This window comes from Sorex araneus, chromosome 4, assembly GCF_027595985.1.
Source record: "Sorex araneus isolate mSorAra2 chromosome 4, mSorAra2.pri, whole genome shotgun sequence".
Lineage (NCBI taxonomy): Eukaryota > Metazoa > Chordata > Mammalia > Eulipotyphla > Soricidae > Sorex > Sorex araneus.
This window is the reverse complement of record NC_073305.1, coordinates 124,817,498-124,835,466: the sequence shown is the minus strand read 5'-3', so window position 1 is coordinate 124,835,466 and position 17,969 is coordinate 124,817,498. Positions and strand designations below refer to the sequence as shown.

Here is a 17,969-nt window from a genome sequence, read left to right as displayed (position 1 = left end):
GTATTTTGTTGAGGATCTTCGCATCGGTGTTCATCAGGGAAATTGGTCTGTAATTTTCTTTCTTAGTGGTGTCTTTGTTTGCTTTTGGTATTAGGGAGATATGTGCTTCATAGAAACTGTTTGGGAGAGTTCCTGTTTTTTCAATTTCCTGGAAAAGTTTGAGGAAAACAGGCAATAGGTCTTCTTTAAATGTTTGGAAGAATTCGCCAGTGAAACCATCTGGGCCTGGGCTTTTGTTTTTGGGGAGGTTTTTGATTACCGTTTCAATTTCCTTAACATTGATGGGTCTATTCAGGTATTCCAGGTCTTCTTTCTTCAGTGTTGGGAGATTATAGGAATCAAGGAATCCATCCATTTCTTTTAGGTTCTCCTTTTTTGTGGCGTAAAGACTTTCAAAGTAGTCTCTAATGATCTTTTGAATCTCACTGCTTTCTGTTATGATGTCCCCCTTTTCATTTCTGATTCGATTTATTAGAGTTTTCTCTCTTTCTTTCTTTGTGAGACTTGCTAGCGGTTGAAAACCGTCAATCTCTTTTCCTGTATTTATGTACTTTGCTCTATTTATTTGTATTTTTAGTTTCTACATAGAAGTGAAATCATGCAGCATTTTCCCTTTTCCGTTAGACTTATTGATTTAGCATATCATGCTCCATTTTCTTTTTTGTTTTAAATTTAAAATCTTATGCTTCTGTTATTATACTTATAAGTATGATGGAGAAAAAGGTACTAAAGAAGATAATGAAAGTTTTTATTTTCCCTAGAAAGAACCCTTTTCTATTTTTTGCTATACAAAATAATACTTAAATACAATTCATCTATTTGGTTTCCTAAAATAGACCATACCGTAATCAGACATTACACTGGATTGATTCTAAATGGGCCAGTAAGCATAGTAGAACTACATGGGTGGTCATTGTGCAATTCAGTAGAATCTAACTTTATCCAGACACTTAAGTAACTTTCCTTACTATTTGTTGCTACATTGGTTTTATATTCTCTCCTTTAAATCCTGCATTTAGAGGCTTGGGGACTGCATTTTTGTATGTCGAAGTTAATTGGTTGAAAAGACTTCTTCTTTTAAAAAAAATTAAAACTAAATGCCAATCTCAGTTTAAAAGAAAAAGAAGACATGATTGGAACTTTCTAAATGGAAGAAACTCAAATTAAAAAAATCAAGAAGACCTAGATATATTTATGGTTATGTGTAAAAGAGTACCTTACATGTCCACTGGTAGAAAACCTGTGCTTTAGCTTCTTTGCAACAAGAAAATGATCACATATTTGAATCAAAATTCCTCAGGGAGAACATATGCATTTATAAACCAAAGATCAAGGCCTGGGGTGCTATTGTAGAGATATTTCAAGCACTGACTTAAGGAAATCATCCAAAGCCTTACTTAACTTTCTGGAAAAATATTAGTGAAACTTGATCTGAAATCTTTTGACTTACTTTCCTCTTTAAAAAATCTTTTTTTTTCGTAGTTGTAGTTCCCAAAATTTAACTATTGCCTTTATAAGATAATAAATTTTTAGAAATATGTTTTTGAAAGAGCATCTTGTTTATTTCTTACTGAAAACTGATACAAAAACATTGAGACTCATGGATTCACCAAACAAAGAGACTGTGAAAAATTTACTTCATAATGTAAGGAAAAGAACCCACATATTTTATGTGAGCTACATGCGTTCTTTAACTGTTATTTTAAAATCTCGAATCACAAAATTTGTAAGATTTCCCACCCCCACCCCCTCAAAACCCCAAAACATTTTAGTTCATTTTTATTTCCCACATAGAAATTTCCCACAAAAAGAACATCATGGATATGAAAAATGTCTTTGTTGAACCATTAGTTTGTTTTCTCCTGTTTTTTTTTCTTTTTTCTTCCTTATTAGTGAGGGAACAGTTTCTGTGCTTACTATTTTGGGGTTGGTTGAAATCTGAATTTTTCAGCTAACAATTTCTTCCAGTTCACTTTTAATTCTGAATGCTTGAATCCGTTTTTCTAAGTTCTCAACGAAACTCTGGAGTTGGAATAAAGTGAGAATGAGTGTACTTTTGAAATAGGCACATATAAAAGTCAATTAAAATTCAATTTTAGATGAACAAATAATTTATCATAAAAGTTGTCACAAATGTAGTATGGGATATACTTAAGTTAAAGAATCTTGTTGCCTGAGGATGTGAGTCAAGTTATAGAGCACATGTCTAACCTTTATAAAGTCCTAAGCTTGAAGCCAGGTGCTTGAAGTCAAGTGTGTTCACCCCCAGAATAACAACAAAAATACAAGCAAGTTGCTTGTATTAAATAAATATTTAAATTAAAATATCTGTAATTTCTGTGGTGACATGTAGCAAATCTAAGAGAGACATAAATGGAGCGATCATCTGTTACTGAAAACATAGGTCAACAAAGGCTGGTACTTTAGTTAGGCTCTTGCAACATTTGATATAACAGGATGACAGAAAGTCCTGGAAGGAAAATAAAAGGGGTCCACATCCAAGTACACACATCCAACAAGTTTATGTCTTTATTATATATAGTATTTCAACTTTATTCATAACTACTCCTCACCAAATATAATAACATGTGCTTTAATTGACAATGCATTTTTACTGGCTTCCCACTTGAATGAAAAGTTTTTAGGTCTAGATAATTTGATTGTAATCTTTTATATTTGAAAATTATGCTCATTTGATATATATGTATATTAAGTGTTTTGTCATCCAATGTATCTGAATCAATCTGCAATAGGTCTGATTTGTATTCTTTTTGTATGATCCTATTTATCTTCTTGATTATTTTCACAATTTGTTCTTTGTCCTTGAAGCTAGTGATATAAATATTGGTGTTTCTAGTCCTGCTAGGTAGTACTGCTTTCTGAGGGTATTTTGCTAGAGATCACTGCTTCTGACGCAAATTCTTCTGCATCACTTCAGCCATCAAAGGCCTGCTATCAGATGACTTCTCAATAAATACAACTGCTTAGATACTTATTCTGTCTATTCTGGAAGCTGATGTTTATAGATGCCTGTTTTGGAGGGAAGCAGGGAAGCGGTAGGTTGGAGCTACACTCAGTGGTACTCAGGGATTATTCCTGGCTCTTTGCTCAGTGAGCATCAGAAGTCACTCCGGGTGGGGCACCTGGAGAACTATATCCAGGGATAATGATAAAAAAAAGGGTCGGTCACATGCAAAACAAGTATCTTAAGTATGATCTTTCTGGCTCCACTTTCTCTTCTGGAATGTCTCATTTTTTGAACTTCAGTTAATATTAAACATCTTCACTATCCTTGATAAGGTCAGGATGAATCAAGTTAAAGGCACCTTAGGCATGACACTGAGACAGAGGACACTGCTGTTTTTAAAATATATTTTGATTTTTAGAGCATTTTCCGTTTCAGAGCAGACCTGAATAAAATTTACAGAGTTTTCCCACACACCCTAGGCCTTAAACGAGCATGGCTTTTCTCATTACTCACATGCCCCATCCTAGTGAATCTTTGTTGCAATTGATAAACCAACACTGACAGATTATCACTAGCCAATGTTAACAATTGACATTAGAATTCACTTATGGTTTTGTACATTCTCTGAATTTGAACAAATGTGTAATGACATGTATTCATTCTTATAACATATACAGAACATTCCCACTGCCCTAAGAATCCTCTATGCTCCTCCTATTCATCTTACTTATCCCTCACCCTAACAGTTACTAATTTGCTGCATTTTCTCCAAATTTTAGTCTTTACACTAATGTCATATAATTGTAATCACATAGAATGCAGCCTTTTCAAATTTGCTTATTTCAGGTAATATTCATTTGTGTTCTCCATATTCTTTTATACCTCAAGACTCATTTTCGTTTAGCATTGGAAAATATTCTATTGTTTGGATGTACCAGTTTATCCGTTCACTTACTGAAGTGTATCTAGGTTGCTTCTGAATTTAAAAATCATGTTTTTGTTTTTGTTTGGTTGGGTTTTTGTTGTTGGTGTTCTGTCTTTGGTCACACCTAGAGATGCTCATGGGTTTATTCCTGGCTCTGTACTCAGGAATTACTCCTGGTGATGCATAGTGGACCATATGGGATGTCCCAGATCGAACCCAACTGAGCTTCATGCAAGGCAAATGTTGTACTCTCTGTACTATCACTTAAACCCCTGCATTTAAAAGTCATGGAGAAGATTGTTTTGGGTCCAGAGACATAGTATGGTGTGTAGGGCCCTTGCATTACATTACACCCTATAAGGCCCCCCAAACTGCACCAGGAGTAATTCCTGTATATAGAAACAGGAGTAAGACCTGAGCACTATCAGATGTGCCCATTCCCCAAAATAAATTGTTATTAACTATCTGTCTTCATTTTTTTTGTGTGTGCATATATGTAGTGTATGTGTATGTATATGCATGTGGTTTTGGGGTAAGTAAATACTGAGAGTGATTGCTTAAATGCATCATATAAATTTATTTTATTTTGTAAGAAAGAGCTAAACTATTTGTTTTCCAATGTATTTTTTTCCATTTCCACAGGAATGAAAGAAAGCTCCTTTTACCATCTTCAATAACATTTTATACTGTCAGTATTCTGGATTTGGGCTATTCAAATAGGGGTGTAGTGGGCCTCTTGCCTTTTGTAAATCTCTGCTATTTTCTAAGCTGTCTTAAAAAAGACTATTGATTGAAATCAGGTTGGTGCTAGCCAAGGGCACTAATTAAGTTACTCTCCCCAGCAGAAAAGTCTAGTTAAATTACTTAAACCCAGTGGCATCATGAGCAGAAACTCGAGATCCTCATCTTATATTTGTTGAATGAATGAATGAGTGATAAACTCATAAATTTATGAGTGAATGAACTTACCCTGTCTAGCTCTAGCTTCAAAAGACCCACACAATAAGTGATCTTTAAGGTTCTTTCCAGTCCTGAGATTCTATAAGAAAATTCTCTTCTTCCTCTGAGAAATTCTTTATGTATTTCAATTTGCCAATGGTATTAGTCATTGAAAAATGTGTTTTGTTCCCCCACCCTTGCACAGTTTTTGACTAAGTTCAATTACTCCTCAAAATAAGCTCCATGTAACACAGGAATTTCAAATCCAATGTGAACCTCCTTTTTCAAAACACCAAGACTGTATCTATCTTTTCTGAACCCCAAGGTGCCCACATAGGGTTCAGAAAATTCTTTTTATGCTTGTGACCTAATAGTATCTGCTTATATCCGTTAAGATCACCACAATTTTGAGCGCTTCTTCTGCTAACTCTTAAGTCTTGCAGAATGCTATGTGTAGTGTCCTATAGACTGAATGTGTGAGTTTCCATAAAATTTATATGTTCAAACATCAATCCTCTAAAATTCAATCTGATTATATTTGGAGACAGGGAGTATCAAAGTAATTGGTCCATGAGGATGGAACACTATAAAGAGAAGAGCTCTCTGTCTATCAAGTGAGAATAGAATAAAAACAGATCCTTTTTCAAATCAGGCAGGTAGAAGGCAGGGGGGTGGGAGGATAGTTTGATCAATCAAATCAAGAGAAGGTCTTATTTCTGACGCTGTGCTTAAAGGCATCACTGCTAGAGGAGCACAGGTAGCTATACATGGTGATGGAGTCTGGACTAGTGTAAGTTTATGTAACACAAGCACTTTAACCTCGCTATTTTCTCTTACTCTTGCCAGAACTTTCCCACCATTTTTGGACTTCTTGTTATACAGCACTGTAAAAAAAAAAAAAGGTTTCTTTTGTTAAAGTCACTCCATTCATATTTCTATTATAGCAACCCAAATGAACAAGACATAGGCTCTCTTTACATTCAAAATTTCGTTTTACTTAGAGTTCAAATTCTAAACTGCACTCTCAGGTCTAAGTAGAATCATCTTCTGCTATGGAGCATATTGTGACCAGTTTCACTTACTATCCACATACTTCTTGGATACTTTATCTGATTTTTCGGGAATCCCACATTTTATAAATAAGCCTTCAGCCACAAGATAAGGGTACAGATAATAGATGTAGAACCTTAAACATTATGAGACTAATCTCTCTGCCTGATATCTCCCAATGGAGGAATATGTTTTTATTTTCACTTGAGAGGGTGGAGCATGATTTTAGCTAAGATTCACAAAATTTCCTGAAAACTACTTGAAAAAGAGTTAGCTGTTCTAGGATGCAACCATCTACAGAAAAATTATCTGTCGAATTATCCATTATGTTTGAGAATGGCCACATCTCAAATGATGACAAAGGAATATAAAGTTAAAATAGCAATAGTGGGTTAAATGAGATAGTCTCCCATTAACATTCATGGTATTAAACTTCAAGATTAAAAGACTGAGAATATATGAAATTCAAGAAACTCTACTACATATGTGATATGACTTCCTGATCTCTATTTTGGAGTGTAGGGTAAGGCTTTGGAACACACCCAAATAGTGGTGCTCAGAGCTTTACTCCTGGTTCTGCACTTAGAGATTACTCCTGGGAAGACTCAGAGTGCCCTATAGGATGCAGGGGATTGAACCCGAGTAGCTCACATGCAAGGCAAGCAGCCTATTCACTCTATTATCACTCTGGCCTCCACTCCCAGAACTCTTGGAACAAAAACTTGTTTAGGCAATTGACCAACAATTTGTGCTTAAAATATAATTTTAGAAGATACCAAAATTACAAAGAAAACAGCTTCAGTATAAAAGTGTGATAAAGATTTGAGTGAGAGAGATGGATCAAAGGACTATTGTAAATACTTTGCAGATGGGAGCCCTCAGTTCAGTCTCTAGCATCACATGGTCCTCTGAGTACTGCCAAGAAAGACCCCCTAGCATAGCTGTGTGTGGTTCCAAAACCAACTGTCACTGTCACTGTCACCCCGTTGCTCATTGATTTGCTCAAGCGGGCACCAGTAAAGTCTCCATTGTGAGACTTGTTGTTACTGTTTTTGGCATATTGAATACAACAGGGGTAGCTTGCCAGGCTCTGCCGTGCGGGCAGGATACTCTTGGTAGCTTGCTGGGCTCTCTGAGAAGGATGGAGGAATCGAACCCCGGTTGGCTGCATGCAAGGCAAACGCCCTACCCGCTGTGCTATTGCTCCAGCCCTCCAAAACCAACAAAAATAAAAATGTAGGAAATAAAAATCTGTAGAAAAAATTGATACTGATATAGAAGATAAGAACAATATAGTTGGAGCCAGAGATAGTGCAGACATTGAGGTGCTTGCCTGTAGGAATCACCAGCACTATACATGTTCCCCTGAATACAGCTGGAGGTCAGTCCTGAGCACAGAGCCAAGAGTGAGGCCTGAATATGCTGGGTGCGGCCCCCCCCAAAAAACAGACAATCAATAAAAAGAGCAACATAACTCACAAGCCTTATTTCATGAATATAGCCAGAATCTTTCATGTTATGGACAGTACATGTTACTTGTCAGCCTCTGCTGTGAGGGCGGGGTACTCTCGGTAACTTGCCAGGCTCTCTGAGAAGGACAAAGGAATCGAACCCGGGTTGGCCCCGTGCAAGGCAAACGCCCTACCCGCTGTGCTATCACTCCAGTCTAGGAGTATAATAATCCAATAACAAAAGGTAAACATCACTACTTTGTATTGCAGAAACTACAATACAAAGCTGTAGTAGTCAAAAACAAAATGACATTGGTAATAAGCAAACATGCAAATCAATACGCAATAGAACACACAACAGTACTAAACATTCAGAGATAATCACACCCACTCATGGACAGCTAGTTTATGACAAAAAGCCAAGAGCATATTAGAGAAAGTCTTTAATAAAGTATCTTCAGAAAACTGAACAGTCACAAACTGAAGAATATATTAGTTTTATATCATAAACAAACATTAATTCAAAATGATTTAAATATGAATATAATACATGAAATTATAAGCTACAAATCAGAAAATATAGACAATAAACCCATTAGCATTGACTTTAGAAAAATTTTTGATAATTCAATTTCAATAGCAAGGTACTAAGGAAAGAAAAATAGGATTATATTAAACTAAAAAGTTACTCCATAGCAAAAAAGAAAAAAACATAAAATGAAAATGGAGCACTTAGAGATTTTGCAACTTAGATAATATCTGATATATACCAAGAAATGAATACAATTCAAAAAGAAATTTTAGCCTGATCATAAGATGATCAGAAGATCAGAATAGACATTTTCTTTTCAATGATCAGATACAAATGACTAACCGACACATGGGGAAATGACAACAAAATATTGGAGAGAATGAATAATATCAAATACCAAAGAACAAGACCTGAGTTGGTATGGAAAAATAGTGCCTTGTTCCTTAAAAAGGTAAACTGATACCATCACTATGGGTAATGGTATGGATATTCTCTAAAAAAACAACAGAAATGTCATATAATATGGCTATTCTATTTCTGGGTAGTTAAATAAAAATTTAACAAGCACCATTTCAAATATATACCCTATGTTTATTGCAGGATTATTTGCAATAGCTAAGATATGGAGACAACTAGAACATGGATGACAACTAGAATTGCTGGATGAATGGGAAAAAGAAGCTGTAATGTATGTATATGCATACATATAAGCATATGTGGTGGAATACTACTAAACTATAAAATATAATTTTGCCATCTGTAACAACATATATAAGTATCTGGAAGTTATTAAGGAAGATAGACACAATAATGTATAGACACATATCTTATTTCACTATTTTGCTGAAGAAAGAGAAAAAAATAATTCAACAACCACAACAATCAGCACACAACCTATAAACAAAACATTGACTGCCAGAAGGAAAATAAGTAAGTTCGGGAATGCATATATATTGCCTGGGGGTGGATAAAAACTAGACTCTCAGTGAGGATAATGTATACACAGAATTACATTGAATGAATTACATGAATTACATTGTTGTATACCTAAAACCTATATGCTACGGATCATTATTATTTTCACAATATAAATAATAGTAAATATAGAAGAAATACGATCGCAGGCCACATCTGCTGAACTAGCTACACAAGAGAACTGAAGGACAAATACCACAAAAAGTGTTCTGTCAGAGGTGCCAAACTTCTGAGATGCTAATATGGAAGACAGATAGAAAACTTTTGCTTCTCTCCCAAATATTTGCTTAGCAAACTGATACACATATACTTCCACTTACATCCCCTCTCTTTTGCTTTCCATTGGTAATGGCACACATGCTTGGTTTTGGGGCTCACAAATGTTCGCTTGCTCAAGTAATTGTCATGGCGGCTTATTCTTTAGTTATGTGGCTTAATAAATTCTGGTTGCAGTGGTTGCCAACAATGTTGACTGAGACTTCACATTCCTGCTACTGTGCTAAACAACTTTAGTTTTGGTGTTCACTAGGGGATCAGATGATTCAGTTGTATCATTGGGGTGTGACAGGGATTACACTTTTGTGGCACTGGGAGACCCAGAAAGCAGAAAGCAGAGCACCATTGATAGTACTCAGCATATGCAGTTGGCACTGGGCATTGAACTTGTGACTTGTGGTCTTAAGCTTACTAGGTGGGGTTTTTTCTTTTTTTCTTTTCTTTCTTCCCTTCCTTCCTTCCTTCCTTCCTTCCTTCCTTCCTCCCTCCCTCCCTCCCTCCCTCCCTCCCTCCCTCCCTCCCTCCCTCCCTCCCTTCCTTCCTTCCTTCCTTCCTTCCTTCCTTCCTTCCTTCCTTCCTTCCTTCCTTCCTTCCTTCCTTCCTTCCTTCCTTCCTCCCTCCCTTCCCCTCCCTTCCCTCCCTTCCCTCCCTCCCTCCCTCCCTTCCTCCCTTCCTTCCTTCCTTCCTTCCTTCCTTCCTTCCTTCCTTACTTCCTTCCTTCCTTCCTTCCTCCCTCCCTCCCTCCCTCCCTCCCTCCCTCCCTTCCTTCCTTCCTTCCTTCCTTCCTTCCTTCCTTCCTCCCTCCCTCCCTCCCTCCCTCCCTCCCTACCTCCCTTCCTTCCTTCCTTCCTTCCTTCCTTCCTTCCTTCCTTCCTTCCTCCCTCCCTACCTTCCTTCCTCCCTCCCTCCCTTCCCCTCCCTCCCTCTTTCCCTCCCTCCCTCCCTCCCTTCCTTCCTTCTTTCCTTCCTTCCTTCTTTCCTTCCTCCCTCCCTCCCTCCCTCCCTCCCTTCCTTCCTTCCTTCCTTCCTTCCTTCCTTCCTTCCTTCCTTCCTTCCTTCATTTCTCCTTTCCTTCACTCCCTCCCTCCCTCCCTCCCTCCCTCCCTCCCTCCCTCCCTTCCTTCCTTCCTTCCTTCCTTCCTTCCTTCCTTCCTTCCTTCCTTCCTTCCTTCCTTCCTTCCTTCATTTCTCCTTTCCTTCACTCCCTCCCTCCCTCCCTCCCTTCCTCCCTTCCTTCCTTCCTTCCTTCCTTCCTTCCTTCCTTCCTTCCTTCCTTCCTTCCTTCCTTCCTTCCTTCCTTCCTTCCTTCCTTCCTTCCTTCCTCTCTTTCTCTCTTTCTTCTTTTTTTTTCTTTTGCAGCTAACTCATCCCTGAATCCCATACATGGAACTAAGGCCGTTCATTTATATTTTTTCTCTCATGTAAACATTTTCTCTTCCTTGTGGAAATAAGTCTGTGGATAAAACAAAATTACAGTGATTCCCTAACTTGGATGCACATTTAAATCATCTGGAGAGCTTGTAAAACATTAGTTACAGTGTCTCCTACTTCATCCCAGATACTATGATTTAATTAGTTTGAGATATATCTGGACTTTTGGATTTTCATATCCCCAAGTAATTTTTTATTGTACAAACAATTTGGCAATTTCTTTCTTTGTGACATCTAGTCAGGTTCTTGGACATACCAAAGTAACTTGGAGAGTTAAAAAAAAATGCACATGCCTCAGTATATGCACCAAATTCTCAGTTAGACTTGCCAGATAAAGTGCTGCAGCTTCTTAAGTGACTTCTGTGCAAGCCAACTGCTGGCAGACAGCAGAGATTACAGGCGATAGCAGTCTTCATTAGCATGGCTATTACCTGAATAAATAGACTGTAACAAATGCCTGGAGTACCTCCCTTCCTTCTCTCTAGGAATCCATGTCTCATACCCCCTTTAACAATTTGGATTGAACATAATTTGTTACCTAAATGCTTTCATTTAAAACTCACAGTGACCTGACTCTTGCCAGTACTGCATTCTATGTCTTATTTGGGCACAGGCGAAGTAACTCTCTGGTAGAGCATATGCATTGCACATTTTAGACACAGACTTGGGTTCTCAGCACACACAAATATTCACATTTATATCCTCTCCTATAAAAATATTCCCTGTCAAAGACTTTCTAAAATTATTTTTATTAAAAAACTGTGATTTACAAAATTGTTCATAATACAGTTGTTTCAGGCATTTAGTGTTCCAACATCACCAGTGTGAAACAATGTCCCCAGTTTCCCTCCCAATCCCAACCTGCCCCCTTAGTCGCATAACAAATTTACTTTATATTGCTTGCTCCAACAAATCTTAAAGAAATAACAAATAGAATGATCAGAAATTAAATGAGTCAAAGCCAATTTGTGATTGCTCTCTGTCTCAGTATTAGCGTCCTTCATGTGTGTATGATCTTGCTCCACTTTGACTAAAATATTCTTGGGGCTGCAATAATAGTACAGGGCTTAAGGCCCTTGCCTTGACAGTGGCCAATACCAGTGTGATCTCTGGTGTCACAGATGATTCTCCCAACAATACAAGAAGTCATCCCTGAGCATAGAGTCAAGAGTAAGGCCTGAGCACCACCAGGTCTGACCCAAAACCAGTTCTTTATTTCAGAGTTTTCAATATATATTAAATTAGGATACCAACATTACTGTCAATGAATAAATAGTTGGGATATTACAAAGTATATTACTGCTGCAATCAGGGAGACAGAGACAGAGAGAAAGTAAAAAGACTTATTTGTACATAATTCTGAACAAAAATATATCTGTATAAGTTGTATTATACAGAAAATATTTTGGCTTCTGTAAACTATATTGTTCTTTATATTTTATTTATTTTTCTATTTATCTATTTATTTATTTATTTGCACCTCCCAAATGACTCCCAGTACTCCGGGACTATATGGTACTGGGAAATTAACCACATTGTTCTATCTCCAAGCTCATGTTCTTTGTATTTTATTTATTTATTTATTTATTTATTTTTAATGGAATCACCGCGAGATACAGTTATACAGCTTTCGTGTTCGAGTTTTAGTCATACGATGATCAAAGACCCATCCCTCCACCAGTACACATTTTCCACAACCAATGTCCCTAGTATCCCTCACTCCCCCCATTAACCCCCCCCCTGTGTATATGGCAGACAATTTCCCCCATATTCTGTCTCTACTTTGAGGTATTATGGTTTGTATTATAGATACTGAGAGACTTATCACGTTTGGTCCTTTACTTTCAGCACACATCTTCTATCTCGAGTGAGCCCTCCAATCATCATTTACTTAGTAGTCGCTTGTCCATCCCAACTATCTTTTTCCCCAGCACATGGGGGAAAACATGTGTGATCCTAACCATGGTGTGATCTGCCTGGCCATTATCTATACTGTCCTTAGGTGTTAGTCTCAAATTATGTTACTTTAGATTCCACAAAAGAGTGGAGTCATTCTGTGTCTGTCCCTCTTTTTCTGATTAATTTCACTTAGCATGATACTCTCCACGTCCATCCACTTATATGCAAGTTTCATGATTTCATCTCTTCTAACAGCTGCACAGTATTCCATTGTGCATACGTACCAAAGTTTCTTTAACCAGTCTTCTGTTCTCGGGTAACTCAGGTTTATTCCAGATACTGGCTATTGTGAATAGTGCTGCAATAAACATACAAGTGCAGATGTTATTTATGTTATGTTTTTGTTTATTTATTTGTTTGTTTTTGCATCTCAAGGATATATTCCCAGGAGTGGTATTGTTGGGCCATATGGGTTCTTAATTTCTAGTTTTTGGAGGAATGTCCATATTGTTTTCCAAAAAACTGGACCAGTTGGCATTCCCACCAACAGTAAATGAGAGTCCCTTTCTCCCCACATCCGTGCCAGCACTGGTTGTTCTTGTTCCTATTGATGTGTGTCAGTTTCTGTGGCATAAGATGATACCTCATTGTTGTTTTGATTTGCATCCCTGATGATTAGCAAGGCAGAGCATTATTTCATATGCCTTTTGGCCATTTGAATTTCTTTTTTGAGAAGGTTTCTATTCATTTCTTCTCTCCATTTTTTGATGGGGTTGGAGTTTTTTTTTTCTTGTAAAGTTCTACCAGTGTCTTGTATATGCTGGATATCAAGCCCCTATGTGGTGGGTGTTGGGAAAATGCTTTTTTCATATTCCTTGGGCTCTTTTTGTGTTTTAGTCACTGTTTCTTTGTAGGTGCAAAGGCTTCTTAGTTTAATGTAGTATCATTTGTTTATTTATGTTTCCACTTGCTTGGTCAGTGGTGTTTAATCCTTGAAGATGCCTTAACTTCAATATCATGGAGGGCTCTGCCTAAATTTTCCTCCATGTACCTTATGGATTCAGGTGAGTACAGACTATTTTTGGTATTTTCTATCAATAAATAATTTCTGGCTGAGTTACAGAAATACTCATGATTTGATAATGAGAGTCGAAGACATAAAATTTGGACTTCCATATTTAAAAAAATTCAAAATTTATAGTACATGAACTATTTAATAAAAATTTGTATAATAAGATGTTTCAGATATAAGTTCATTTAGAAATAGAAAAATCTGTATATCACATATAAAGACAGGTTTTGAGTCCTTTTTCCTACTTGTTTAATCTGGAAATATATCCTAGAGCCTAATAAGGTCATATCTAAGTTACGCTAAAAACAGTGTGAGGGGTACTGAATACAAATAAATATATGGAATACATAATTTGCAATTTCAGCTTTATCTTTATATTTAGAACACCTTTTTGCCATTACTTGTAAGTAAGCTTCACAATCTAGAAATACATAGCTTAATTGAAAAATCACATTTTGTTTAAAAAAGAAGAATAAATCAGGATTAAGCATTTTGAGATAATATTTTTGTTAAAAACCCAAAATAAGTAACTCTATATAACATTACCAAAGTTAAGCTGGCTGACTTATTTATTATTTGTTTTTACTAGAAGTCATTATTTTTCTTTCTTTCTTGAAGTTAAAAAACTTAGTTTTTAAGGTAAGTGAAAAAATAGAAATGGTAGTATGTAAGGTAAGTGAAAATAAGAAATGGTAATATGTTATAAACTGTTATTCTGATAAAGTACCATTCTAATCACTATTTGATATTCCAAATTTACTTTATATTCAAAGTAAATATAAGTACAATGGACAGAAAACATAAACAGAAAACATAAACTGATAAAATATTGGTGGAATTTGATGTAGATAAGCATATATTTTTTGATAAGGCAAATTTTTATTATACTCTTATTTGTACTATAAAATAAGTCTGACTAGAATCATGAAATATATCAAATTTTTATCTTCCACTAAATGTGTACTTCAGTTAGAAAACTATCTAATATATCCTTAATCTAACACAAAGTATTTAAAGGATAGCCAGAAAGGAGTTACTATAAAATGACAAAGGAACACAGCAATATACCTTGGAAGGGTCAATATTTTTAGTAATGTTTCTGTTCGTTACTAGAAACAATGAAGAAAAGAAAATAATGAAAGTTTGAAAATTTAGAATGTAAAAAGAACTAAAAATTATATTTTTCACTTCAGTTGAAACAAAGATTAGGCTTGTGCCAGATGTTAATTCTACAGAGAAATTGTATCACATCAAACAATAATTCCCTTAAGAACTCCTGTTTTGAAACAAGTATACCTCTATGACTTACTACCAAGTAATTATTTAATTTTAGTACTAGAATATTCAGAAAACATGGAGGTATCAAAAGTAAGGAGTACATTGAAAAAGAATGCGATAGCTTTATTGTATTGATACTGAATGGAGACTTTACTGGTGCCTGCTCGAAGCAAATCAATGAGAAATGGGATGACAAGTGATACAAGTGAAGTGATACTGAATGTAAAGCTACATTTGACCAGCTAGATAGACTATTTCAATGTACTGACTATATTTAGAAAATGCCAAACATGGATTAAATACAGTTTATAATTTTTACACCAAAAACATATTAAATAAAAGAATGAAAATGTTGGTACAGAAATGAGCCTATGAGGACTTGTTATTCAGTCAATTTTAGGGAATCAAAAACTTGTGAACCTGGGATTGTTATGTATATGATCATTAATAAAAAAAACAGTTTCTGTGCATGGAATCCTCATATTTGATTTCTGCACTAAGTTTTGTTTGTTTCAATGCAAATAGATCTAAATTTTCATGGTGGTATAATTATTCCATATTTTCGATGACTTGCTCTTAGTGGTTTATGTAACAAAGTATAAAACAGGTCAAATACTGTACTTCTAAAAATATGTCATTTGGAGGTTTAGGGTTTAGGGTTTAGGTCATACCTGCGGTGTTTGAGACTTCTTTTTAACTCTTTAGTCAGCGGTCATTTTCGATAGTTCTTAGGGGATGATACGGGCTGTTGGGAATCAAACCCAGTTGATGGCAATGGCAAGCCCCGTACCCCATACTATCTCTTTGGCCCCTAAAAGTATGTCTTTCTTTCTTTTGGGGGGTCACACTTGGCGATGCACAGGCGTTACTCCTGGCTCTGCACTCAGGAATTACTCCTGGCGGTGCTCAGAGGACCCTATGGCATGCTGGGAATCAAACCCAGGTCAGCTGCGTGTAAGGCAAAGGCCCTACCCACTGTGCTATCACTCTAGCTCCAAAAGTGTGTATTTTTAAAAATATTCCCATACATTAAAATAAGTTAGGAAGATTTTAACATATACATAAAAATAGAAAATCTCCTGAGGAAGTTTTTTTAGACCAGAGGAAAGCTTTTTAAGACTTCTCTGTCTTTTTTGACAGTTTTTGAGCATTTTCTTATGCTCAAAACATTTCCCCAGTTTGATCTGCATATTTTCTAACCAAATCCGAAATAGCCATTTGCTAAAAGATCCCCAGTTCCTTTAGATATGTAGGATACCTAAAAACCTATTTTTTTTCTAGTCATTACTGATGCTTAATATTTTTTTTTTTATTTTTTGGTTTCTTGACCTTTTGTTTCTTACATTGTTTGGGTTATAAATGGCTTAGGACTTACTCCCACTCCATGCTCAAGGATCATTCCTGGCAGTGCTATGTGAAATATATATGGTGCTATGGATTAAATCAGATTAGCTGCATGCAAAGCAAGTGTCCTATCCTCTGTACAATCTCTGTTCCTCTAAGCCTTTTGTTTGGGCAAAACTACTAATACCTTCTTTTAAAAAAGATAGAAAAATACCAGGAGTTCATGCTAATATTTTATTCTAAATACTAGGATCACATTTTTTAGCTTCTTTAATTTTATATAATTTCTGCTATCCAAAAATATTGATTTCTAGTGATTGATATCACTGTTAATTTTCCTACCTATCTGTCCATGTATTCATTTCAAGCATAATCATTACTGTAATAAATAATTAGTTAATAAAGATAATTTTATATGCCTTTGTCGGCCTTTTAACACTCTCATTAAGATATGTTTCACCACAGATAAACCAACAAAATGTTATTTTAATGTTATTTACTATAATTCACTTCTGTATGTAGTTATGATATCAGCCTCTGTTTGTTTTTTTGGGGGGGAGGCGTGAGGAGGGGCACACAGCAGTGCTCAGGGCTTATTCCTGGCTCTGTGTTCAGGTATCACTCCTGGTTGACATCAGTCGACCATATAGGATGCCAGGGATCAAATTTGGATTGGTTTGATGCAAGGCAAACTTGCTAGCCATACTATCACTCTGACCCCATCCTATTGTAAAACTTAATCGTGCTTCTCTCAGTTTTTAGGAAATCCTTACATATCACTTTAAAAATGTATATCCAACATTTACACAGTTAAAACATTAAAATTATTTAACAAAGCACACAAATAGATGTTAGCTTCTAAGTATAACTTAGTTGTCCTCTTTCTCCCTTTTCCTGATAATTATTTTAGAAACTTAATTTAGTATACCAATTTTTTGATTTTCACTTCCTTTGTGAGGGCCCTCCCAAACTTTGTTTAGGAGATTCAGCCCCATTCCCCAACCCCACCCCACTCCACACACACCCCAGGTGGTTCTGGGCCTATTGACTAGCCATTAAATTCTAGGGACAAGGATATGGTGTGATTCAGGCTTTGCAGTGCCATAGGATGACCTACAAATTGATGTGCTGTTGCCCAGAGCCACAAATAACAATGTGTGGGACCTTCAGGAATGTCCCTTGTGATGTCTTGAAGGCCAACTAGTGCAAGGGATCAAATGGGGGTTTGCCACATGCAAGTCCTACATCCTAATACCAGTACTAGCCCTCCAGTACTCTTTCTTATTATTGATAAAAATAAATATGTATATACTGTAAATTAAAGTATATCCAGTTTTTACGCAGAATATCACTGTATCACTATATCACTATCATCCTGTTGCTCATCTATTTGCTTGAGCAGGCACCATTAATGTCTCTATTGTGAGACTTGTTACTGTTTTTGGCATATCGAATATGCCATGGGTTGCTTGCCAAGCTCTCCAGTGCGAGTGGAATACTCTTGTCCCCCGAGAGGCATGGAGGAATCAAACCCGAAATGGCCATGTGCAAACCTGCCTGCCATGCTATCGCTCAGAATATAAAATACTATATTACAAAGAATATAGAATACTATAGATGTATAGGATTTTAAATTTCCTTTACAATTTGTCCTAGAGATTACTCCCTGTCACTCTATAATAAACAGCGATTTTTCTTTCATTAAAGTTTATTTTATTTCATTTAATTTTATTTAATACCACTGATAAATCTTTTATGAATAGACATGTATACTTGTCTTTACTATTATAATGTAAGAAAAAATAAACCTTGTGTCAAGATTTATTTTT

The 17,969-nt window shown here is 36.1% G+C and overlaps 1 long non-coding RNA gene across 1 annotated transcript in view; it reads right to left on the bottom strand.

Annotated features, from left to right (window-relative positions):
• Positions 1-1,793: 1,793 nt before the first annotated feature.
• The window catches only part of LOC129404172 (uncharacterized), a 34,559-nt gene continuing 18,383 nt past the window's right edge, over positions 1,794-17,969 (bottom strand). The window contains exons 3-4 of the long non-coding RNA XR_008629707.1: positions 12,731-12,804; positions 1,794-2,022 (exon numbers count right to left, since the gene is read on the bottom strand). This is a non-coding gene — a long non-coding RNA (uncharacterized LOC129404172). The remainder of the gene's footprint in view (positions 2,023-12,730; positions 12,805-17,969) is intronic.